The following is a 25,907-nucleotide window of genomic DNA, read 5'->3' on the forward strand; positions in this document are numbered from 1 at the left end:
TATATGGTCCTTGCTCTCTCGATGACATGTAACTCACTGCACGGTGTGGGAGACAGTCCTGTTTATTTAAAAATTAGGACTCTGATTGGCCAAGAACTTGTCCAAAACCTGTGGGATTGTCATTTGTTTCAGCCACTGAACTGTAAAAATGAAATGAATAGAAATGAACAGGAAATGAATTGAGCGTCATGATTCCCCACAGGGAGTGTTGCTGACCCTGGTGATCTGATTGAGTGCAAGGCGGCCCTTCACTAGAAGGACAATGAGTGGAACTGCACTTCTCTTGTTACTTGGGCCTATTCCAGATGAGCTTTGATTGAGGCCTGGTCTATAATTGGGTGGAGGGCAAGGAAATGTCAATGAGCCTCAGCATGTGCGTCATTTGATCCCGATGCAAATCCAGTCTGTCAAACGGGCCTGTACTTTCCAAATTTAGATTCCACCAGAAATAATTACATCCAAACCCATCATCACGTTAAGTACTTGGACTGTTGCACCGATCTTATCTGGAGCAAACTTGGCTGCTCTTGCGTGCTTGCAATAAACTGTCAATTGTCTTGAAAGAGCTCGATCACAATGTATTTTATTGTCAGGTATCAGCCCCCAACACATACCGGGCTGGATTTTACAAAAAGGCCTGAGGTCCTGCCGTCAGGACCGGAAACAGGAGCCGTTGTCGCACGGGTTAAAGTTTTCAATTACATCGCAGCTGGCCAATTATAATGCCAGTGCTTCCCTGGCAGTTATTTAAAGGGCTGCCAGCACTCTGTCAAATGGAATCAACCACACAGGCAGCACAGAGGGAGATCTGAAGAACAAGGCATTAACCAGAATGGCTGAAGGACAATCCAGGGTGGCCCCACAATTTAATGACGTCTCCCTGCAGGTTCTCCTCCAGGTTGGTTGGGCAAGGGAGGGAGGTTCTCTTCCCCCGGGATGGCCCTCAATATGCTCAGGCCCTCCAGGCCTCAGGCAGCCAGAGGACGACCGCCATGGAGCAGAAATGTCAGAAGCCTGCCTCCACCTCAGATGACAGTGCAGGAGGAGCATCATGTAGCAGCACACGTAAGTGATTTAAGAAGACCAGCTAGCTGTACTTGGGGTTCACGGGTTTATTTCTTGTTCATGCATGCAACCTTGCAATGCTTGTGTTTCCCAAAATATGAGGAATGGTCCAAGGCAAGAGGACTCCTTTAATTTTCTGTTGACCGCTGGGCCTTTAAGGGTACCCTGGCTTCCTCAAAGGATGTGATGAGGAGAATCACACTGAGTGAGGTCAATTCATTCCCCATGCTGCTGTCTAATGTATGGTAAATGGTAAGGGCAATCAAGGAAATGGCAACAGGGCTGCAGAAGTGCTGTATCTCTCCTCTGCATCAGTGCTTGCGTGCAGCTGTCAGTAGCCATGTCTCCAGTGGGTTGCCCTTGTCAGCCAGTATCCATTCTTGAAGGCACGTGGGGGCCTGAATAAGTCAGGGACCTGGGACTGCCTCAGTATGTAGGAGTGGTGGCTGCCTCTTGGGAACCTTGCACAGACCTGAAGGATGTGTTTGTGGTGGTTGCAGACCAGTTGCACATTGAGCAAGTGGAAGAAGCCCTTCTTGTTGATGAAGGCTGCTGCCTGGTCTGTGGGAGCCTTGATAGCCACTTGTGTGCAGTCCATGATATCCTGCACCTGGGGAAATCCAGCAATGGCCTCGAATCCTTTTGCCTTCACAGCTTGACTTTCCAGATTGGTGTGAGAGTCCACGTACTGGCCGGCCCTCTTGAACATGGCATTAGTGACCAGCTTGATGCAGCGATGAGCCGCAGACTGGGAGATGCCATAGATATCTCCAGAAGATTCCTGGAATGACCGAGGCAAAGAAGTTCAGCACCATGGTGACCTTCAGCACCACAAGCATTGTGTGCCCACCCCTCCACATAGAGCTCAGCTTGTCCTCCATCATGGCACACAGCTCTGTGACCACCTCCCTGGAGAGGCGCAGTCTTTGGCGACACTGCTGCTCTGACGCTTGCAGGAAGCTGAGCCTCTGACGGTAGACGCTCTGTGGCGGGTAACCTTTTCTGCATGCAAGAGGCTGGTCGTGTGCGCCCTCTGAGGCTGAAGCTCCCGGTGGCCCTCAGGTTGCTGCTGGCCCACTCTCTTCCTCTCTGATGCTCCTCCTCATTGGACGTTTTGAAGTCTGAGTGAATGCGGCCCATAGCAATTAGCTGCACTCAACTGGGCCTTCCACCCCCCTTGCTCCGTACATATAAGTGCCACATCTGAGATGGTACTCAATCGATATGTCCCCGCTGTGCTGGCAAGTTTGCTCCTTGTCCCTATTGCCACTTCTGCTGCCCACGCTGTTCCACTCTCTCTGCCAACCCATGCTGCCATTCACAACAGTTGCCATCTGGAGCCAGCACTGACCTCCTGCAAATTCACCATCTCCGTATACCTGGCAAGGCTCTGAAACTCCATTATTCCCATGCGCCCATCGAAAAGTTAGAGATCCCTGGTAAATAGGAATTAATTGCCAGTTTAACAGGTTTAATTACCTTCCTGCCATGTTTCAGTGCGAGGTCCTCCTTCCAGCCTGGCTGCCCATCCTAATATCCAGTTGCAACGTAAAGACATTAGGCCTCCCTCCTGATGCCTTTTGTTGCAATATTATCCTGCAACACCAGCCCATCACCAGAAGGCTGGTAAAATCCCGTTTAAACAGGCCTCAGCTCAGAGCGCATGCAGGCTGCACCTCAGAACACAGGCTGCAGCGTAGCATACAATTTGGCATCCCAGTGGCTCAGTAGGTAAATGACCCCACAACCACCACCCACAACCCCCCCCCACCCCCAACTGTAAACACCCCAGTGTGAGCCAGTTAGTTATTTCAGCCAGACCAAGCTCTGTTGTCCTCAGTGCCCCTAGATTAGGGAGGCAATCCCAAAGCTGGTAAACAGATCGCTCATACCAGAACCAGACAAGCAGATAGTGGCTGGAACATTGCACTCTTAGGAACTGTCGCATGAATCCACATCCTCAATGGTTCATTTTTCTCTAGGGATAGTGTTTGTATTCGAACAGTACTTTCTCAGGAAGGGTTGCACTGAAAGTTGGTCTGTGTGGGGAAGGTGGAGCTCCGGCACCAATCAGCCATTTGTACCCTATGTATCAGAGCAGTAGCACAGCTGGAGAGGCAGGTTGTGGGATATCAGTGGGGCTCTGAAGAAGTCATATCCGACTCGAAACATTAACCCTGTATCTCTCCCACAGATGCTAAGACCTGCTGAGTATTTCCAGCACTTTCTGTTTTTATATCAGAAGGACCCACTTTGGTTGAGAAATAACCAGAAGACAGAACGAGCCACTCCTCCCAAAGATCACTGCCAGTAAACTTGCTGCTAATTTCCATTCCCTCAGAGCTCAGCAGAGCTCTCCAAACAGGAATTGTTCCCCTTGCGAACAAGAATTCTGCAGCAACACACTGCCATGGTAAAAGCAGGACACAAGGTGGGCAACAAGTATTGTTGCCTCAGGAGCAGCCTGGCAAAAGGACTGGCAGATGGCTGTGCAGCAGTGGCTCCTCATACCCTTACATCAGCCTGCTCACGGGCTGTCACCTTTTCCCCCTCTCCTGGGCCTACTCTATCTGAAGCCCCTTTCAAGAACGTGGGTACACAGCAGAGCCAGACTATCCATTACTGTTGGCTCTCAGAGACTCCAATGTACCGTAAAGTAATGGAATTAAACTGACATTTCTGGGCAGCGGATCAATCAGGTTGGTTCTGGCCATTTCTCTCTTCCAGACCGTGCTCTCTTTATTAAAGACTCCAATTAACTCTTTGAGTGTCAGAAATTTACATGTCTTCCATCTGGAATCAAACGGTGTTGTGCAGGTAAGAACTGACTGCAAAAAAAGTTACTGGGCCCAACCTGTGCATGAATCATGCACCATTTTTTATTATTTGCTCTCGAGGTTATGGGTGAGGCTGGCATTTAATGCCCATCCCTCATTGTCTTGAGGAGGTGGACGTGGATCCTCTACCCAAAGCACTGCGGTTCACAGGTACAATGGCATTGGCGAATGAATTCCAAGATTTAGATCCAGTGACGATGCAGGGACAATGATATATGTTCAAGTCAGAATTGAGAGAGAGTTCAAAAGGAACTTGAGGATGATGGTGTTTCCCCAAGATTTCTGCACTTGTCCTTGGTTGCAGGAGAGGGAGGCACTGTCCACGTAACCTTGTTAAGTGGCTACAATTCAACCTGCAGATTGTATATGCTGCAACCACAATGTGCCAGTTGGGGAGGAAGTGGATACTGAGTATGGTGGCAGGAGCAAGTGAATTGCTCTTCCCTGGATGGTGTCAAATTCTTTGAATGCTGTGGCTGGAGCTACCCAGGCGAAAAGCAGTTGCGACTGGGGCGCCAATTAAAAACGTCAAAACTGGGATTGTTAGGCAAAGGATTTAAGAGTTATGGAACCAAACCAGGTTAAGTGGAGTTAAGGTACAGATCTGCCATGATATAAGTAAGTGAATGGTGGAACAGGCTGGAGGGGCTGAATGGCCTTGTCTTGTTGCTACGTTTCTATGAGTGATGAGTATTCCACCACATTCGTGACTTCAAGACTTGTAGATGGTGAAGATGCTTTGAGGATTCAGGAGGTGAGCCATTTGTCACAAGGCACCCAACCTCTGTCCTGCTGTAGTAGCCACAGTGTTGGTATCACTGACCCAGTTAAGTCTCTGGTCAATGGTGACCCTTAAGATATTGATGGCGGGGGTTTTGGCCATGGTGGTGCTAATGAAACTCGGGGCAGGTGGCTGAAGAGCACTGGGTATACCTCAGAATGAGAAACTAATATAGAGAAGTTTCTACACAGGGTTACCAACATGCCAATGCAGCAGACTATGGACAGAGTTAAATGGTTTGACAACCGACAGATCACAGCACCACTGTCTAGACCTATTCAATCCAGTCAAGCATGCTGGTAGGCAACTAACAAGAGCAAGAGACTCAATGAACACCCCATTCTCAACCATGGTGCGAGAAAGAAGGATAAAATGATTGCAAATGTTTTCAGCTAAAAGTACAGAGTGGACAATCCTAATCAATCTTCCAAGGTCCTCACCACCACCAGCACCAACAACATGCATTTATATAGCACCTTTAATGTAGGGAAACATCCCGAGGTGTTTCCAGCGTAATCGGGCAAAAACTGACACTGCCTAAGGAGATTTTAGGGTGGGTAACCAAATGCTTGGTTAAAGAGGTTTTAAGAAGGGTCCTAAAGGAGAAGGAGGTGGAGAGGTTTGAGGAGAGAATTCCAGAGCTTATGACTTATCCAGCTGAAGGTACGGCACCAATAGCAGGATGAAGAGAGCGAGGGATGGCAGAGTTGGACGAATGCAGATTCCTGGAGGGTTGTAGGGCTGGAGGAGGCTACAGAGACAGGGAGATCAGAAGATTTCAACACAAGGATGGGAGTTTTAAAAGGGAGGTGTTGGTGGATTGGAAACCAATGTAAGTCAGCGAGCATGGTGACGATGGGTGAATGGGACTTGGTGTGAGTCAGCATACAGGCAGCAGAGCTTGGGGTGAGCTCAAGTTTACGGAGAGTGAAAGGTGGGTTGCCAGCCAGAAGAGCTTTGGAATAGTCGGGTCTGGAGCAATGCTCCCTTTAAAATTTTTGTTGTTGCACACGGCCAGGTTTTTCAATATGTGGCCCTTTAAATTTTTGTATGTGGTATTTAATCCAGAACAATGCCTGTGCACCACCTTTGCAGGCTGCAGTGCATCTGCGCACACATGTAGCTTCACAAGAGCATTGGTCTAGAGGTAACAAAAACATGGATGAGGGTTTCTGCAGATGTGCTGAGGCAAACTACAGGAATTGCACTCATTCCTTTACTATCCCTGGACTTGGAAAGTGGCGAGCCAGTCAGGATTCCTGCCCCAGATAGCCATGCAATGATTGTTGATCATGTGAACAGATCCTGGGCTGGTCAGGAACGCACTTGGCTGCAATGTCTCTATGCTTGCTAGCCTGAGCTAGGCTATTTGGGTGAGATCAGAGGACACCTTTCACTGATAGAACTGCAACCCAGCACAAGTCAGTGGGGCAGAAGGTAAAGGGGAGAACAATAGGGAGCTTGGGGGGGAAGGAATAAATTTTCAAACTGATGTCCCAAGTGGCAGAGATTCATGGTCTAATTTGGCTGATTATATCAGAACACAATTTAAAGAGAATGGGTTCCTCACTGTTGTTTTATTCCCCTTTACCAGACAGCCGGTACAAGGATCTGTTCTCCTCAGCGACAGTTGAAAACGCTCAACTAATCTGTATTTGGCAAGCTCAATCCAAATGCTTGTGGTAGAAAGTACAGATCATAAGATTCCCTTAAATCCAGTGGTAACAAAACTATGTTGCTCTATGAGGTACGAGGAAGGCAAATGTGGGAAACAGACAGGCTGTGCTGGTACAGGAGGCTTTTGTTTAATCTTGGAGGTGTTAGCAGGAGTTGGGGGCATGAGGAGAGACCAGGGATACTGTCAGGGCAATGCACAGTGAATTATGTATTGTACCCAAGGGGTTCTTGAAGCATCGCTAGGGGAGCCAAATAGATAATTATTCACTGCGGAAAACAACAGGAAAAGAAGAACGTGGAACAGCAACTCAACTCTTCCAGGTCAGCCCATCATGTAGGTCAAAGTTCAGCTCCAAAATAAATGGACAAGCATGTGCAGAACAAAATAAAAGGAAAATCAGGGAGGGTTCGACCGGGGAAGGAGTTGGGTAGAAGATCAGTCATGATCTTATTGAAGGGTGGAGCAGGTTCGAGGGACTGTATAGCTTACTCCTATTCCTATTTCTTATGAATGAAAGGAAAAAAGCTTCAGTGGGAGAGGGGGGGGAATTATAGCTGAAGAGTGGTGTGTTAGACTCCCACCAGGGAGCTGGTAGTGTCATTCTCTAGCTCCACCTCATGCTGGAGCTCACATTGCCTTCGCTGAGCATGTCTTTCATGTGCCATCGTGGGTGGGCTGGATATAAACAGCCCGGACTGAACTCTCTTACATGTGCTTCCTGTGGCTGGATAGTGGAGAAGCACAGATAGTGTTTCAGGACGCAGGAGGAGGCCATTCAGCCCCTCAAACCTGTTCTGCCATTCAGTTAGAACATATGGCTGATCTGTACCTCAACTCTATTTACCAGCCTTGATTCCATAACGTTCGATACCCCTTTTAGTCAATAAAAATCTGTTGGTCTCAGTCTTGGAAATTTCAGTTGAACCCCAGCGTCCACAACCTTTTGGGGAAGTGAGTTCCAGATGAATGTAGGAGGAAGGGCAAGGAGGGAGGGAGTTATGGCTGATTGTGGTGGCAGTTAGGCAGAGAGAATGTAGCTGTGCCTCTTGATAGTTGGATCCCAGATGTTGTTTACACAGTCCAGTGAAACAGCTCGTGGTCTGTGGAACTCCCAGAGAGACTTCATTAAGTTCAAGTATGTGGCTGCCTCTCAACGGGGACTGCACACGACATAAAGCAACAGCAACATACACCAGCACCAACAATACAGCAATGAAATAAATTGAAGCTCAATGTGAGAATGCCTGGAGAAACCAGGAGACTGTTACACTGCCGGGTGATGGATATTGGGTGTGAGTTCCCCAATGAAAGTCTCTCCTGGTGCAGGAAGCATCTGGATATTAACGCTTCAAAAATATTTAATGAGGATAAATTTTCAGGGGGAGGGGGAGGTTGAGGGAGGAGATGGTCTCCATTTTGTTTTTAAAAAAGCACAGCATGATGCTCAGGTCTTCCGGTTGTAGCTGGGGACTCGAGGAAGTCCAGCTATCAATATACCGATTCAGACCTGTATCTTTCCATCTTGGACATAGACTTGATGCATGTGATAGATCAGATCATCAGTTATCTTCTGCAGTACTGCTGATTGCCAGATCAGAGATCCAGTCCCAAGCTCAGTTGGTCAAACTCATGTCTGATTCAGAAGGTTGTGGGTTCAATCTCCACTCCACAGCCTTGAGCTCAGAATCTAATCTGACAGTCCCACTACTGAGGGAGTGCTGTGCTATTGGAAGTGCCGTCGAGTCTGTCTGCCTGTAGCTGTGGCACTAGTTAAAGGAGAGCAGGGAGTTCTTATGATCTCTTGGCCAACTTTCCTCCTTCAACAACATCAAAGCACCTTTAACATAGTAAAATGTCCCAAGATGCTTCACAGGAGCGTTATCAGATAAAAACGGACACTGAGCCAAAGAAGGAGACATTAGGACAGGTAACCTAGAGCTTGGTCAAAAAGATAGATTTTAAGGAGTGGAGGGGTTTAGGGAGGGAATTCCAGAGCTTGAGGCCGAGCTGGCTGAAGGCACAGCTGCCAAAGATGGAATGAAGTGTGGGAATGTACAAGAGGCCAGAGTTGACCAAAATCAACCAAAATAGATAAACCGATCATTAATCTCACAGCTGTTTGTGGGATCCACAACAGGAGATTACACTCAAAGTCACTGTGAAATGCTTTGAGGCATTTCACACAGATATGTTAAGGTTCTAGACAAGCGCAAGTTTCTTTTCTCTCTCTCTCTATCTGTATCTGAGTGCAGTCCTACTTCCCAATCTATAGTCACTGCTTCTGTAACTCTTCCCCTGCAATGGCCCCATGTTTACACAGAGTTACTGGCTTGCAAGCCTTTAATACCTGAGGACTGGCGATGTTATCCAGCTCTGCGTAGGTCTCGTGAGTAACTCCGGGAAAATGGTAGCGGATGCAGGACCCTCTTAAGCTAACAGGAAGTGCAGCATCAAGGGACAGCTGCCTCACGACCCACCTTTGCCATTGCTTCCTCTACACAGTCCTCGGATAGTTCAAATCCTTGCTTGTAAAGGAGGCTGGGACTGAAGGGGAAAACAGCAGAGGGGGAGGGCACTTTCCTTAAAGTTAATTAATGACATCACAGGTTCATACACACACAAACATATGGTACGAATTAGACCAGCCTTCAGAACATATGCAGCACATATGGACTGCTCCATCAGTGAGATGCCCATTGTGTACACTGTATACCACAAGCCCACAGAGACATGAGGAAGCTACTGACATACAAACACAAGTTGATGGATGTGCCCTGAGGTGCCAGACCTCCCCAACTCTTTTGCATCACGCGGACTGCGACTCACGTGCATGTGTGCATGCAAGGAAGTAGGTGACCCTGAAGGCTCGATCGCTATGATGTAGTTGCTGATTTTGTACGTCCCTGTTGCAGCGACCAACACAATGCCACCTGTCATGGTCAACAAAAGGCCCTCCAAAACACATGGGTTGCCACAGGTGCGTTTGCCTCACCTGTACCTCTCATCCTATACCGCAATGGACTTCCAATCTCCAGACAGTGTTGGGCTACAATTGGAGATCTCCTCCACAAAGAGGACAATCCAGCATCTTAGTCCTTCAGCCCTACAACAGTGCATGTGCACCTAGGACAGTATGTTAAATTCAGCCCATGGCGCTGATGGGAAGACGCAATGGAGTGATGCGCAGAGCCAATGGAATCATTCCAAGTATCACTGAGGTCACCGGCCTTATCTTTGCCACAGAAACCCACATCAATAACCATTTCACAGTGCTGAGCTGTTTATACCAGTCATGTTCCTGGTGCCAATGGTACCCATGCAGCTTTTTTTCAAAAAAAGGTGATGAGTTGTCATGCTAGGCCCCCACCTCCAAGAATGAGGCACATTAATTTTGTCATGAACATTGATTTTAAACTGTTGTTGGAGCGAGGAAAGGACTTGTTAAACAGATCAGCCGTGGCTGTAAAAGACATTTACATATTAACAGTCAGTGCTTGGAAGGGCAAAGAACAATTTCCTGACACACTCAACCCACAATGGACCTTGATCACCAGGTATTGTGTGTAAGAGCAGCATTCCAGAGACTGTTAAAGTGACACAATCCAGGACTGGTTGGGCCAGCTGGTCACATGCCTGTTCCAGGTTTTTTTTTTCAACTAGCCACACAGAGTTTGAACTCAGAAAGACTGTTTGCTCCTAGACTGAGAAGATCTCTCCTGTCTGCTGCCATCTCTTTCTCTCAAGCCTCTGAATCCACTGAAGACACATGAACCCCAAGAGAGAAAAGTCTCCTACAGCAAACAAGGTTTAAGAAGAATACTGGACCCCAATGAAAACCAAGATCTACCTACAATCAAGGACTCTACAGAGAGCTCGAAGAACTGTAACAAAAACTCTTCAGATATTGCCTCAAACTTTTCCACTTTATGTTTCTTCTGCTTTTTTCTGTCTCTATTTGCATGTGTATATTGCATATACATGCTAGCGTGGGCCCGTTGTATATCCATAGGCGTTAACCGAATTACAGTTTAAATTTAAGTTTAATAAATTCCAACTTTTCCTCTTTAAACCTAAGAAAACTGTGTGTGCTGGTTTCTTTGCCTTATAATTGGAAAGTGGTGAACAAGGATTCACCAAGGGGGAGCTAAAAACACGGTGTTTAAAACCCTGTTACGGTAATACCAGGTGAAGGCTGAGAGGGGAACCCCTAGACACCTTTCTCATTGGGTCGTAACAAGTGTTTACACTCCTAGCTTCAGAAGGAGGTTTAAAAAATAATCCACAGGCTTTCAAAACCAAAGCTTCTCACCAATGGACCATGGATTTACTTTTCTCCATACTCTCTTCGACCTTAATACAATAAGACATTCTGCAGCATGTTCCGTTAACTGCACTATGGACCTTGGTCTCAACACAAAAAATGTCCCATTCACAACGCAGAATGATGCGGGACACAAAGCCCTCGATAGCAGCTGTTCCACAGTTACACCACACCCCCACTAAAATGACCGATCCTGATATAAGGATTGTTGCTATTCCCAGGCACACAGATTTAGCTTCTCCTACCCAACTAATCTTCCTGGTTTTCTCCAAGCCACGGCTCATGCCCAAACAAGAAAGAGTTGTGCGTCACTGAAAGGCAAGGAATGCTCCAGAAAATATTTTACACTAGCTATTATACTGAAATAAACATCCCCTTTAACAGTTACCAGCTCGCAAGTTATATAAGCTCAGAAACAGTGAACTTCAGCTGAGGTTTGTCAAGTCAGATAACAATCCCTCTTTTGAACTCCCCAGAACTGAGAGTCTCATGCATTAGCGTGATTTAATCAGAGTCTGAATCTGTTCACAGACAAGCATGTGGAACGCTGTGCATTAGAAGATAGTACAGGCTGGTCTGACTGGGGCCAAGTTCTTCCTTCATTTTACTGGGCCAGTCACATAACAGTTATGTCTCACAGGGATATCAGTATCTCATACAAAGGTGTCAGCCGTGGCTCAGTGGGTAGCACCACTCCCGAGACTTGAGCACAAAAATAAAGGCTAACATTCCAGTGCAGTACTGAGGGAGTGCTGCACTGTTAGAGGTGTCGTCTTTCAAACCAGATGTTAAACGGAGGCCCTGTCTACACTCTCAGGGGGAGATAAAAGATCCCATGGTACTATTCCGAAGAGCAGGGAAGTTAGCCCCTTGTCCTGGCCAATATGTATCCCTCGATCAGCGTCACTAAAACAGATTATCTGGTCATTATCGCACTGCTGTTTGTGGGATCTTGCTGTGTGCAAATTGGCTGCAGTGTTTCCTACATTACAACAGTGATTACGCCTCAAAAGTGCTTCATTGGCTATAAAGTGCTTTGGGATGTCTTGGGATCGTGAAAGGCACTATAGAAATGCAAGTCTTTATTTCTTTTCAAACTAAGGCCCCGCCTGCCCTCTCAGCAAAAGATCCCATGACACTACTCCAAGGGAGATTCGCCCCACCTCTACCAGTGTCCTGGCTAATATTTACCCCTCAACCAGGATCACTAAAATTGATCATTAGCACATTGCTGTTTGTGGGAGCTTGCTGTGTACAAATTGGCTGCCACCTTTCCTACATTGCAACAGTGACTGCACTTCAAAAAACTACTTCCTTGGCTGTAAAGCGCCCTCAAATTATGAAAGATACTGTATAAATTCAAACTCATTCTTCACTGATTCTCTTCTGTCTGGTGATATTGTTCCATTGCCGCCTACAAATCCACCAGAGTTTTCAGACCTGGGTATATCTGCGCAGGTAGAAGGATCATTTAGTGACCGAGTTCCTGGGTCACTGTGCTGGGTGTGGAGATAGTTGGACTGAAACATTAAGCACAATTACCAAATTTGTGCCTGCGATCTGCTCGTCCTATGCCTGGTGCCTCTTGAGAGCTCAACATAAAAACATAAGAAATAGGAATAGGAGTAGGAGTAGACCGTACAGCCCCTCGAACCTGCTCCACCATTCAATATGATCATGGCTGATCTACCTCACTTCCCGCCTCATCCCCGTGTCCCTTGATTCCCAGAGAGATCAAAAATCTAGCAATCACTGCCTTGAATATACTCAACAACCAAGTGCCCAAAGCCCTGTAGGGTAGAGAATTCCAAAGATTCCCAACCCTCTGAGTGAAGAAATTTCTCATCTCAGTCCTAAATCCTTAGACGATGAGTCTGAGTTCAATGCTCCCCAGCCAGTTTGATGTGATGATTATTAAGCCAGCGGCAGTCAGCATGAGCCTTGCTTTTGCTGTAATAACAAGTCAGACCTTCTCTGTCTACACTGAGCCCCCTCACTGTGGGCCCCAGTTACAGGCACAGGGGATAACGCGTTTATTCAGCACCATATCACATTGTTCAAAGTGCTTCACACCACAAATAACCTTTTTTGGAGGGGTGATTCATGAATTCGAACACAGCACTCAGGCTAAGCCAGCAGCGAGATAAAGGACCAGGTGCCCAACACAAACCTTGCCCACGCCTGAGGACTCCAATCACACACAGCAAAGGTGTCAGTATCTGAAGAGTAAGAGAGCTGGGTTAATGTTTCAAGCCGAGGACCCTCACCAAGCAGTAACGGTCTTTCGTCTTTTCAGATTTTACCCGACCTGCTGTGTATTTCCAGCATTTTCTGCTTTTATTTCCAATTTTCAGCACTGGCAGTTGTTTCCTTTTTGTTTCTGATATCCTGCAAATATGAAGCTCAGACAGTAACTGTGTTTATTACAAGATTTACTACATCAAGCCCTTACCTAACCTTACAGCCCCTGAATGCAAGGCTCAGGTACATAAACCAGATTTTAATAGTGGTGTTCCAGATGAAAAGTCATAGAATAGAATTCACAGCATCAAAATCTAGTTTATGCGGAACAGGCTCGAGGGGCTAATTGGCCGACTCCTGATCCTATATTCCGATGAAACAGGCCATTCAGCCCAAATGTTCTCTGCCAATAATTATGCTGCACACAGGCCTCCTCCCACTCCCTGGTCTGCATATCCTTCTATTCCTTTCTTCCTCCTTTGTTAATCTAGCTTCTCCTTAAATGTGCCTATGCTACTCGCCTCAACTACTCCTTGTGGTATCGACTTCCACATTCTAATTGGCTGCTGAGTGTCCTACATTATTACAGCAACTACAGTTCAAAATTAGTTCATTAAGCTGTAGTGTACTTTGGGATGTCCTGAGGTTTTTTTTAACGGTGCTATAGATATACAACTATTTCTTTCTTTCCCCTTAAATGCATCCATGAGACTCACTTCAATTGCTCCATGTGGTAGCAAGTTCTACATTCTAACCTCTTTCTGGATAAAGAAGTTTCTCCTGAATTCCTCATTGATTATTGTCATATTTGTGACCCCCTAGTTCTGAACTCCCCCAAAAGTGGAAACATTTTCTCTGCATCTATCCCGTCAAAGCCCTCCATAATTCTAAAGATGTCTATCAGCCTTTTTTTTGTGTACAAGGACCCCAGCCTTTTCAGTCTTTCCTAATATCTCTCAGGTCTGATACCATCCTGGTAAGTTTTTTTTTGTACTTTCTCCAGTGCCTTTTTATCACACGGAGATCAGAACTGTGCACAGTTCTCCAAGTGTGGTCTAACCAAGATTCTAAATAAGTTTAACATAACTTCTGTATTTTCAAATTCTATTCCTCAAGAAATGAACTCCAGTACTTTGCATTTTTATGGCCTTGTTAATCTATGTTGCTACTTTTAGTGATCTGTGTACCCCTACATCAATTTATTCCTCCATCCCATTTAGACTTCTATTTTCCAAGGGGTATGTGGCCCCCTTATTCCTTTAACCAAAATGCATCATCTCACACTTACCCATTCTGAAATTCACTTGCCAATTACACACCCATTCTGCAAGTTTAAGGTTCTTTTTTGTATTTGGTTGCAGTTTTCCTCAGCATTAACTCCACCCTCCAATGTGGTGTCAGCTGCCAATTTTGAAATTGTGCTTCCAATTCCAGATTCCAAATTTTTTTGGTAATTGGTGAACAGTGGTCCCAACCGTGATTAATTTTTATATTACTGTTGATGTGCTGCAGCAATTCACCAAGGCTTCTTCAGCAGCATCTACCAAACCTGTGATCACCACCTAGAAGACAAGAGCAGCAGGCGCATGGGAACACTACCACCTCCAAGAACCCATCTAAGTCAAACATCATCCTGACTTGGATATATATCACTGTTCCTTCATCGTTGCTGGGCTGAAGTCCTGGAACTCCTTCCCTAACAGCACTGCGGGAGCACTTTCACCACATGGACTGAAGTGGTTCAAGAAGGCAGCTCACCACCAACTTCTCAAGAGCAACAAGGGATGGGCAATAAATGCTGGCCTCGCCAATGACGCACAAATGCCGAGAATGAATTTTTAAAAAATGTTTAATTCGAAATGTATCTGTAAAATCCACAGTAAGTTGCGATGTCCCCACCAGTGTATCAACCTAACTTCACCCTGTATCCAACACGGTTTAGCACAGTGCTTTAATGGTTAGGCTGCAATAAACGCTGGGAAGTAATTGGACTGGAGTCAGGTCCCACCAGGTGAAGCCTGTGATCATTCCAAAGGAACAACTTGAAGAGTTATCAGTCTCACCACCTGTCACTGGGCTTAACTACAGTGAGTAAAAAGAGTCCTGGGAGCAAAGTAAATCAGATCACTAAGGTTCGAGTGAGGAGATCCAGATATCAGCTGCGTACATTCCACTATCTCCTTCACCAATGAAGGTCTTGCCCAGAGTCTTTTACACCCTGAAAAATGCCTGCTTACATTTCTCCCCTCTCAGGTACTCTTCCCCCCCCTCAACCCCCTCCCCTCCACCAAATCCCTATCCCAACCCTTCATTACTCCTCAACCTTCCCAATCTCCTGCCACCATCCCAGACTTGAATCCCTCTCTGACAAACCCACAGTTTTCAACCCCGATTTTCTTCGGCCCACCACTGCCTTCAGCTGCCTGGGCTCTACTCTCTGGAAATTCCACCTCAAACCTCTCCGCCTTCCCAGCCTGGATTCGATGGACTGAATGGCCTCCTTCTGTGCCATAATGACTCTATGACTCTTTCCTCCTTTAAGATGCTCCTCTGTGATCAAGATTCTGATCACCTCTCCTCATATCTCCGTATGTGGCGCGGTGCCAAATTTTGTTTGATAACGCTCCTGTGTAGTGCCTTGGGACGTTTTAATACAAAGAAAAATGCCACCGTGGGCATCTTATGTTCATCCAACCAGCATTTGGTTTGTGCTTGAAAGTCTCGATGTGGCAAATTTCCAAAACCAGAGGTCAGATTGCTCCCGGTGGAGACATTTAGTCACCATGGCCTCTCCCACCACAGTGACCTGCAGTTTGAAGGAACACCAGTCAAGACCTGGTAACATGTTTAATTTCCAGCCAGGGATGACGTGGAGCCCAGAACCTGCAGAGGGAGGTGGGGTGGTCAGAGTACAAAAAGAAATGTGGGCAGAAAATAAATTTAAAAGCAACAGAAGAATATAAATATAGCTGTTTAATTTTTACAATGGTTATATCTAAATCTAAAGATTTGCAGGGCATCTGTGTGGAGGGATTGAGCTGATGGATACTAAGAATGGTATAGGAATGCTCAGAGTCTGGGATCAGATAACAGAACATGCTACAGAACTTATTATATTAAAATGCAATAATATTGATAAAACTTGAGGCACAATCTCCACAAATTCTTTGTCCTTTTAACTTTTCTCAGAGATTGCTTTCATTCCAGCCTCTCCGCAGTGCACTGCTCTCTCATGTCCTGTCCCCACACACATTCATAGAGAACGAGAGGGAGAGCAGTGAAAACAAACTCTGACTTTCCAACGAAAACAACATTTTTATTCTCTGCCTCGGAGCTGGGAGCTTTTCCAGATGAATAAATCAATTTTAGTCCTGCAGTCAAGAGTCTGCTGGAAGTCATACCTCCCTCCCTTGCACTCTCTCCCTTAAACACACAAGTCCGAAGGGTTTCGTGTGAGAGTGTACAGCGCTGGTGGGATAACAGATAGCTTTTCAGGCATTGCATTTTCTTTGGCTGCAGCTGTTATTAAACATTCTAAAACTTCATTGAGAGGGGGAAAAATTAGCTTGGTTCATACTGCCCTCAGAGTTCAAACAGAAAGTCTTGGAGCAGCAGAGGACTGAATCAGGATAATCCCTGAACTGCATGGATCAAAATTCATAACGGAAATATAAACAGTAAATGTGGAAGTGCCTGGAGAGGGAAGACTGGTTAAATAAGGGTCAGCTCCTGAGGAAGGGACTGGTTTGAAATGTTACCCCTTTTTTACTTTCCCTTGTACTCTATTACACAGACTGGCCAGATAAGGGTTTGATCGCCTGCCTCTGCTGGGGTGAGGCTGATCTCAGTGGGTGGTAGTGATTGTGATGCTAGGACTGGTCACTGTATACTTGGGGCTGGAGAGGATTCCCAATCCTGGCTATGGTTCCAGAGACTTTGGTTGGTGGGGGGAGCCCGAATGACATGCGCGTTGGGACAATGGGATTGTGTTAGGCTGTGATGCCATTCATGGGCAAATAGCCGACTGTCACTCCATGCCTAGACTCACACATGAAGCATGTCCACTTGGGAGGAGGATGAGCTTCACCCATGTACCCCAGCAAGTGTCTGTCTTATTCTGTCAGATATTGAAAAGAGCTGCTGTGAATTCATAGCATTTCCTGACACAAATCACAAACAATTTCATGCATTATCCTCAATCCCTCCATGACCAAGAATTTCTGATCCTAAGGAGCAGTTTCTTTTTTTCTCAAGTAAATTCTATTCAGTTAAACAAAAACATCATGAGTCCAGCTCACTTCACTGATCACACAAGGGTTTGGTGTGAGGCCAGCTTCTCAGGGTTTGTCCAATGTGTGGAGAATTATACTTGGAAACGAGGGAAACTCAGCAGGACTCCACCTTCACTTGATTTCAGGAACTCCCTTCCTCACGGGAAAAGCAAAACTCCACTCTGAGCGCAGACTTTGCTTTCATGCTTTCAGGGGTTTGGATCCCGTTTTCCTCCCCACTTCTTGCATGTTTTTACAACCCCACTGCAAGGCCTAGAAACTGTGTTAAAGAAGAAACGCAGGTACACACACTTGTATAATCTTCACCTCTTCATGTCTTGGACTCTGGGCAACAGTGCTGGTGTGACTGTTAAATTAAGAGGTCGTCTCTCTGTTTAGATTATTTATTGCCCAGTTCAGATTGGAAATCATTTCCCAGGTCTAGACTTTGAGTATCAGTCAAGTTAAAACCTGCACAAAGTGACTCTACTGGTCCCAACCAGTGCACAAAGGTTTGATGGAGGTAATTTAATAATTTAAAATATTTGGTCCAATATTTTCCTTTGTGTAGCTGACACGGACGTTCGAGAAGTTTGAATACAGTGTCGCTGGAAGTATGCCAGCCTTTGTAAGGGGTCTGCCACAGAGTGATTTGAAACTCTCCGATATCCAGGTAGATTAAGTAACAAATTCCGACCCTGACCGTACTCAATTACCTGCTGCTGGAATCCTGCAATTTTCTACAAAAAGTCTCGAGGAGTAGAAATGTTTGTTTGCGAACAGATCTGAGCAATAGGAAGTAACTTGTCTGAATTACAGGGTTGGTGTTATATCTAACAGGCAAACACTTGCACACACAGCTCCCAGGGTGGGCTGTCAGAAACACACGTTTATAATTAATCAGATAAATCAACACGACCACCTACTTTCCAGTTGCACCCTCCTAATGGTCACAGATAGGGTTCACGGTCATCCCCAGAGGTGTGTGGTAGGTTCCCAGCAGCGGTGCTGAGTTACACTACAGTTACAAGGCCTCCCAGGTGACAGATTAGTGTCTAACTCAGGCAGCAATAAAACATAAATAGTCCAGCTTCTCAACAGACCATATCACAACACCCTTCAAAACATATTTTCCACTTTATTTCAGGCCACACAAGCATTATTATTCAGCTCTCTTGTCCCTCCTTTATGAAAGTCAAGCTTCGCTCGCTCTTGAACATTCTCCCCTCATTGCCAACCCCTCAACATCTTCCCCATTTAAAACTCTGCTTCAGTCTAGATTGACAGCTGTAGTGGCCCTACGTAAAATGAGTTTGGACAGCCTCGACCTAGCTCTTAATGGCTCTGGGCCCACAGGATCCCACTGAGGCAAAAGCATAGAGCCATGGGGACTAACTACTGGAGGGAGGAATGCACAGGGCTGTGAAGAACTGACTAATGGAGGGAGGAACACACGGGGCCATGAGGAACTGACCAGTGGAGAGGGCAATGCACAGAGCTGCCTGAAATTAAGCTACTTGATCTGGTACATTGATTTTCCTGCTATAAAGCCAAGCCACAAATAAGTTTCCCATGAGCTGGTGTCAGCGTTGGTGCCAAATGGACCAAAACCTACAAACCAAGCCTTATGTAAATAAGTTTGGTCACTTCTCTTTTGCATTACATTAACTAAAATGTTGCCAGATTAATGTCTGTTACCACAAAAGACAATCTTGTTCGGCTTTTTTTTGTTTTGCAAGACAGAATATCCTGTAGTCAGGTGCAGCAAAGCAGACACTGTCTTATAACCTAAGGGTCCCAAGTCAAATCTAACCAGCAGAATCTCTCATCTCTGCTGGCTGCAAGAGTCCTAAGAGATGCAGCTTTGGGCAGCCTCAACCCAGTTTCTAACACAAAACTTCCCTAATTTGGTGCTCTGTTGGCATCAGAATACTGTTAGCAGACCACACCCAATAACTGCGAGGCTTATCATGAGAGAATGCTGTAACAGAGAGAGTGCTATAGTTGAGTACAGTATAATGAGGGTGGGATATATCTAACCGGGAGTTATAAAGGAAAGTATTGTAAAGATGATGTAACGTAACAGGACATCTGTCAGTCCTTACTTTGTCCAGCTTCTCGCTCTCTTCCTTCTCCGTCCTGTTCAGTCCCCGTTTCTCTGTTGTATCTAACCTCTCTCTCCTGCTTGCTTCCAGACTCCTGGCACCGTTCCGTCTCTGCCTTTCCTCAGCAACGCGAAGAAAATAATCAAAATCAGCCCCAGATGAAAAGCAAATCGAGGAAGGGGGGGGGGGGGGCCGAAGTAATAATTAGAATAATGGCAAACATCTGCTGAGCCCAAAATAACAGCAGCCTGCTCCAGTCCTTGCTTTGGCAGCACAGACAACTTAACTGGAGACTGGGAGAGAGAGCCCAGCGGAAATTACTGCAAAACTTTAAAGTCTGAGATTGCTGTTCAGGAATCCCAATAAACATTTTAAAACAATTTTCAGTCTATTTTAAAAAAATGTTGGGAGTTTTTCCACTGTTTTATGCAAGAATGGAACAGTCTGTTTCATTTGTTGATTTGAAAAGGGCGTTGTTAAAATAGGATAGAGCCCAGTGTGACTTTTATACTGCTTGGGAATGTGTCACTCACTGTAATTCTGTGATTCAAATTCAATGATTCCATTTGCACAGATACTGATCACCTCACTCCACATTTCAAAGACTGACCCATTGCCACTCTGTGAGTTTAACTGACATTCAGCAGATCCAGATACTGACTCATGATTATACACCAGCAGTTGCCCAACAATGTATTCCATCAAAATGGCAAAGAACTTTACACTTCAATCTGGATCAAGCCTTCAGAACCCATCGCTGCCTGGGAAGAGGTGAATTTAAATCATACGGGAATTTAACTTACAATCTATGCAAACTTTTGATGAAACTTAGGTTCAGGTTGACTCACCAGTCTTTGTGAAAATGGGGTTAAACACAGTGAATTATCGATGATTCATTTGTTCCAATTTACAACAAGGCCATACACAGCCAAAAGAATGGGAAATTCACTGGTTTCAATTGGACATACCTCCATCGGAGCCTAGTGGACTGACTGGCAGAACGCAGGACTCCTGCATTGACTAGTATATTGCAGCCCAGCAGCTGCAGCAGTAATGCATTCAACGGTAGTGTTGGGTGATGCCTGCACTGTTGCTTAACAGGTTCATCTTACGAGTCAGGAATTAGATATGTTTTTGCTCCTTTTCAGTTGCTATCTCAATATTCTGTCTATAGCCTCATGGCAAAAAGGCAATTTCCAGCAGCATTGTTGCATCTTCCATGAAATGACATACAACATAGAACATCTTCCATGAAATTACATTTTGCAGTTTGACTTGAATGGAATCACGTCAAGGGAATAATCATTATTACCCTTGTGACATCCTGCAGAAAGGACAACACTGCTAATATCATATTACACTCATCTTAAAATTAACAGTCGAATTTATTTATAAGGAATAGAAGCAAAAGAATGCAGCAAATAATCAGAACTACAATTATTGACCTGCTTAAACTGCTCCAAAACAAAATAATAGAGTCCAACATCTTGGCAGTTCCATCAGAAACTATTAACGGAATCACAAATGAACAAAACACGGGTGTTCGACTGCAATAGATGTGAAAAGGCAGGAAGGGAGAACCAGCAACATCGGCAGCAGCCCAAAGCAGGCTTCACCATACCAGATCAAAGAAACCCTCTCCCATTAGACAGATAATCATGTTACTGATCGACACTACTGTTTGAGTAGATAGGCTGTGAGGAGGAGATTAGGCATCATTTGTGTTTGACTCCTGCCTGGTGTTTCAAATAGCTTCCATGCTCTGAAATAAATAGTCAAATTGGCTCTTATATATGAGTTTGCAAACTGGGATGCATTAAAATCGCAGAAAGGCAAAGGATTTTCTAATACAATTAGCTTGCAAAGACACGGAGCGACTACCCTTTAGAGAACAGCTGGTCCCAGATAGTTCCCAAATGTATATATCATTGGACTACATTTACTAATTGTGTTTTTCCCAACAAAGACACAAGAGCTCTGAAGCATGCAGCTAACTGAAGTCACCTTAAATATTATGGCCTATCTAAAATTTGATGTGTAACAGATATTATACAGAAAGGTCGCAGTGGGAAACATGATATAGCTCCTCTCCCATCATAACCTGCACAACAGGTTGGCAGCTGTACTGACGCTGTATTCCACTATTGTCAGCTGTGGCTCATATGGTAGCTCTTTTGCCTCTGAGTCAGAAGATTGTGGGTTCATGTCCCACTTGAGAGATCTGAAAACATAATTATCTCCTGACATACCCAGTGCAGCACTGAGGGAGTTCAGCACTGTCACAGGTGCCGTCTTTCAGATGGTTGCTGTGTGCAATTGGCTGCTACATTTGGACTGCACTTCAAAAAGTACTTCAATGGGTGTAAAGCACTTTGGGTTGCCCTGAGCTTGCAAAAGATGCTATAAAAATGTAATACTTTCTTTCGTCATGGGTAACTGACAGTCTGGGAATTCTGCAAGTTGGAACTCCACACTCAAATCACCACTGCACAATTAGCACTCATGTCCCATCTTGGGTACTGCCAGCTGAAAGAGGGCAGTGTGGAGGCAGAAAGGCCACAGAAAAAGACATGCAATGGCTTACTTCAAAGAAAGACTGAATTAGCTTTATACAACACTTCTATTCTTGACCATAACAGAAAAAATAATGTTGCATATTATCTCTCAACGGCAGAAGTAAAGAGGAGAGGCATGTACCCCCTTCCAGAATCCTCGACACCAGATTATTTTAATCATTCATTTGTTGCACACAAGTGTACCTTTGCCCCTTCCTGCCCTCTTACCTCGCAGTTTGATCCTGCACCAAATTTCTTTAAAATAAATCCACCCTGGAATCATTAACATTAATACAAGAGCTCCGACCCATAATTAATCATTAAAACAGACTGTCACAACTCATAACATGAACATATTAGGGTCCTTGATACGAAAGTGGAAAGCCTTGTGACTTGGTGCACCTTGACTTCTAAAATGAATTTGACAAAGTTCCGCGCTCACTGTTATTAATTATAATCAAAGACATGAGGGCTCGAATAAATCTTGGGAATGGAAAAGAAATTGACTGAAGGATAGAAAATAGTTGTAGGAGAGGTTATATCGGGCGGAGGGGAGTTCTGAGTTGCAAGCGCCAGGGATGAGAATTGAACTACCTTTGTCTCTGATTTAGATCAATGACTCATTCCCACTCCTTGGGTTTATGTGGGATGGGGAAAGGTTCCCTCAGCACAGATCCTGACTCCAGTCACAACCCAACAGTTATGCCATCAGTGCATACCACACAAACAGCTGCTTGGACAATGCAAAGAGGGTCAAATTTACAGATGATTCTAAAATGGGAGGGGGTATGAGGGGATGAATCAAAGGAGGCAGTCTCAGAAGTGCTAGAATGTACTGTACAAAATATTTAAGTCGGAACAAACATCCGCAGTGAACTGCCTGAACAACACGTATTTCATGGATGGTGTTCAAATAGCGAAGGGAAAATGACCTGGGAGTGACTGGATGCTCAATCTGTCCAATCAATGCAGAGCAGCAATCAACAAACAGAATGCTGTAACTATATAATCAGAACAGTAGAGTGCAAGTCTGAGGAAGTCATGCTTAAATTGGATAGAGCTCCGGCGAGACCACACCTTGCGCCTTGTGTCCAGTTCCGGTCACTGAGCTACAAGGGAGATATTTAATTGCTGGAGGCAATGCAGAAAAGAGGCCTGAGCCTGATAACATAGGAACAGGAGTAGGCCATTTAGCCCCTCGAGCCTGTTCTGCCATTCTATTAGATGATGGCTGATCTGTGTCTTAACTCCATCTACCCACCTGGGTGCCATAACCATTAGTACCATTGCCTAACAAAAATCTACCAATCACTGATCCACATTGTTATGAGTAAAGACTGGGATCTTCAACCTTAAAGAAGGCATCTGAGAGGTACATAGCGCGGTAAATGGTATCCTGAAAATGACGTCAAACTAAATTGTGGGAGTAGGTCCAGGTTCTAACAGGTTCAAAATAGATAAAGATAAATTTAGGACTGATATCAGGAAGTTTTTCTTCATACAGAGAGTGACTGATAGATGGAATAGACTTCTGGTACAGCAGTGGAGGTGAAAATCCTTGAATCATTAAAAGAGCAATTTGATGCCCCAATTGGCCGCTTTAGGGTCATTTTAGCTGAATGAACTATATAGACTGAATGGTCTTTCTCATCCATACTTATATTGTGAGCTCTTATGATATCCTCCATATTCACCCAATATCAAGAATAATTACACAGCTTTGAAACAAGGACTGAAAAACAATGATCAACATTTGGTTCCTTTTTAATCTAACCTAGTTTTTTTTCTCACTATGCAATACACTCGCAACTCCTCAGATGATGAAGCAGTCTATGCCCTCTTGCAGCAAAACCTGGACAACATTCAGGCTTGGACTAATAAGTGACAATGTAACATTTGTGTCACAAAATTGCCAGGCAATGACCATCTCCAACAAGAGAGAATCTAACCACCTCCTCTTGACGTTCAACAGCATTATCATTGCTGAATCTCTCACCATCAATATCCTGGGTGGGGGTGCGGGGGTTTGCCACTGACCAGAATCTTAACTGGAGTAGCCATATAAATACTGTAGCTACGAGCAAGTCAGACAGAGGCTGGGAATTCTGCGGTGAGTAACTCACCTCCTGACTCCCCAAAGTCTGTCCACCATCTACAAGGCACAGGTCAGGAGTGTGATGGAATGCTCTCCACTTGCCTGGAGGTGCAGCTCCAACAACACTCAAGAAGCTTGACACCATCCAGGACAAAGCAGCCCACTTCATCAGTACCCCACCCACCACCCTAAACTTTCATTCCCTCCAGCAACCGCACACTATGGCTGCAGTGTGTACATCTACAAGAGGCTCTGCAGCAACTTGCCAAGGAGTTTTGAACAGCACCTTCTAAAGCCATCATCTCTACTGCCTAGGAAAACAAGAGCAGCAAGGGCATGAGAACACCACCACCTGTGGATTCCCCTCCAAGTCACACACCATTCTGACTTGGAAACATATCACTGTTCCTTCATCATCACGAGGTCAGAGGCTCACCACCACCTTCTCAAGGCCAATTAAGGATGGGCAATAAATGCTGACATTGTCAGCGATGCTCACATCTCATGTATGAATTAAAAAAAAAACTATCTTTACAATATTATGTAGGGTTTTGATAGGGTAGATAGAGAAAATGTTCCCACTGGCAGGAGGGTCAGTAACCAGAAAGAACAAATTTAAAATAGTTGGCAAAAAAAACAGGGTGGAGAACTTTTTTTTAAATAAATGCAGCGAGCTGTTATCTGGAATGAGCTGCCTGAAAGGGCGGTGCAAACAGATTCAACAGCAACTTTCAAAAGGGAATTGGATCTCTACTTAAAAGGGAAAAATTTGCAGGGCTATGGGGAAAGCAGGGGAGTGGGACTAATCAGAGAGCTGGCACATATATGATGGGCTGAATGGCCTCCTGGATTCAATTAGTGTCTCACAGTGCCAAGAGCATGATGCAAAGGCAATCAAAACCATGCTATGTAAGCTTAGATCATCGCTGACACCTCTGTGTTGGAACACTAAAGGTTCAAACTGACAAGAAGATTTCAGTAGGCTAGGTTGACAACAGTGCAATACTGAAAGGTGCACTGCACTGCCAAATGTGGGGTGTTTCCTAGATGTGGTCCCAATCTGCCTTTCTAGCAGTTCAGGTGGTTGCTAAATATACATCATTTGAGGATAAGCAGGAAGTTCTCCCAATACCTTGGTTAACATTCCATCTGCCACCAAGTACAGATTAAGTGGCCAAGCATCTCATTGCTGTTGTGGAATGTTGCTGCGTCATATCTGCAGACAACCACACTCGTAAAAGAATGTCAATGTGTGAAGAAATCTTGAAAGATTTTGATGCAATGAATTGTCATATTAATACTAGTGTTATGCTGCAGCATCCTTATGTGTACAGTTGTTAATTAATGATCCTTTTTGCACAAACACATCTCTACTAACCTTTAAGATGTGTATGTTTACAAATACATTAGGTGTACTCTGTCAGGATGATGGAACTTTCTCGAAATAAGTACACAAAGCTAAATCACCCAATAGCTTTAATGCCCAAAATACCCGGTTTACAAACTGGACATCAATCGTTACTCAATATGGGCTAATAGAATTCCTGGCAAAATCCAGGCAGCTGGACCAGAGACACAGTCATAAATAAAGAGAGCTTGAGGAGGTGGGAATATCAAGGAAAATTCTGGGATCTGGAGATGGAGAGAGGAAAGGGAAATTGGGGGAAGAAAATGGAGTGATGCATGAGGATAGTGGGATTGGTGCTAGAAAAAGGGGAAATGGGTCAAGATGGGGTGGGGGGAAATGATGATTAGAAAGAGGAATGGTGATTAGCAAAAGGGGGAGATATCCACAACTGAAGGTTGCGTGTTGGACCTGCCAGCCCTAGGTAGATGAATTTAATTAACTTACAGCGGCACAGTGGTGCAGTGGTTAGCACCGCAGCCTCACAGCTCCAGCGACCTGGGTTCAATTCTGCGTACTGCCTGTGTGGAGTTTGCAAGTTCTCCCTGTGTCT

The 25,907-nt window shown here is 45.1% G+C and overlaps 1 protein-coding gene across 5 annotated transcripts in view; it reads right to left on the bottom strand.

The window, feature by feature from the left end:
* Nucleotides 1-25,907, bottom strand: part of LOC137355679 (KN motif and ankyrin repeat domain-containing protein 2-like) — a 129,121-nt gene that overhangs the window by 101,316 nt on the left and 1,898 nt on the right. For 2 of the 5 annotated variants that reach the window (XM_068021096.1, XM_068021093.1), the window contains exon 1: nucleotides 19,300-19,400. The exons of the other annotated variants lie outside the window; for them this stretch is intronic. The gene's annotated coding sequence lies outside the window, so the exon portion shown is untranslated. Of the gene's footprint in view, nucleotides 1-19,299; nucleotides 19,401-25,907 lie in introns of those variants that run through there. 5 annotated transcript variants of the gene reach the window in all.

The sequence above is a fragment of the Heterodontus francisci genome, chromosome 43 (genome assembly GCF_036365525.1).
Source record: "Heterodontus francisci isolate sHetFra1 chromosome 43, sHetFra1.hap1, whole genome shotgun sequence".
Classification (NCBI taxonomy): Eukaryota; Metazoa; Chordata; class Chondrichthyes; order Heterodontiformes; family Heterodontidae; genus Heterodontus; species Heterodontus francisci.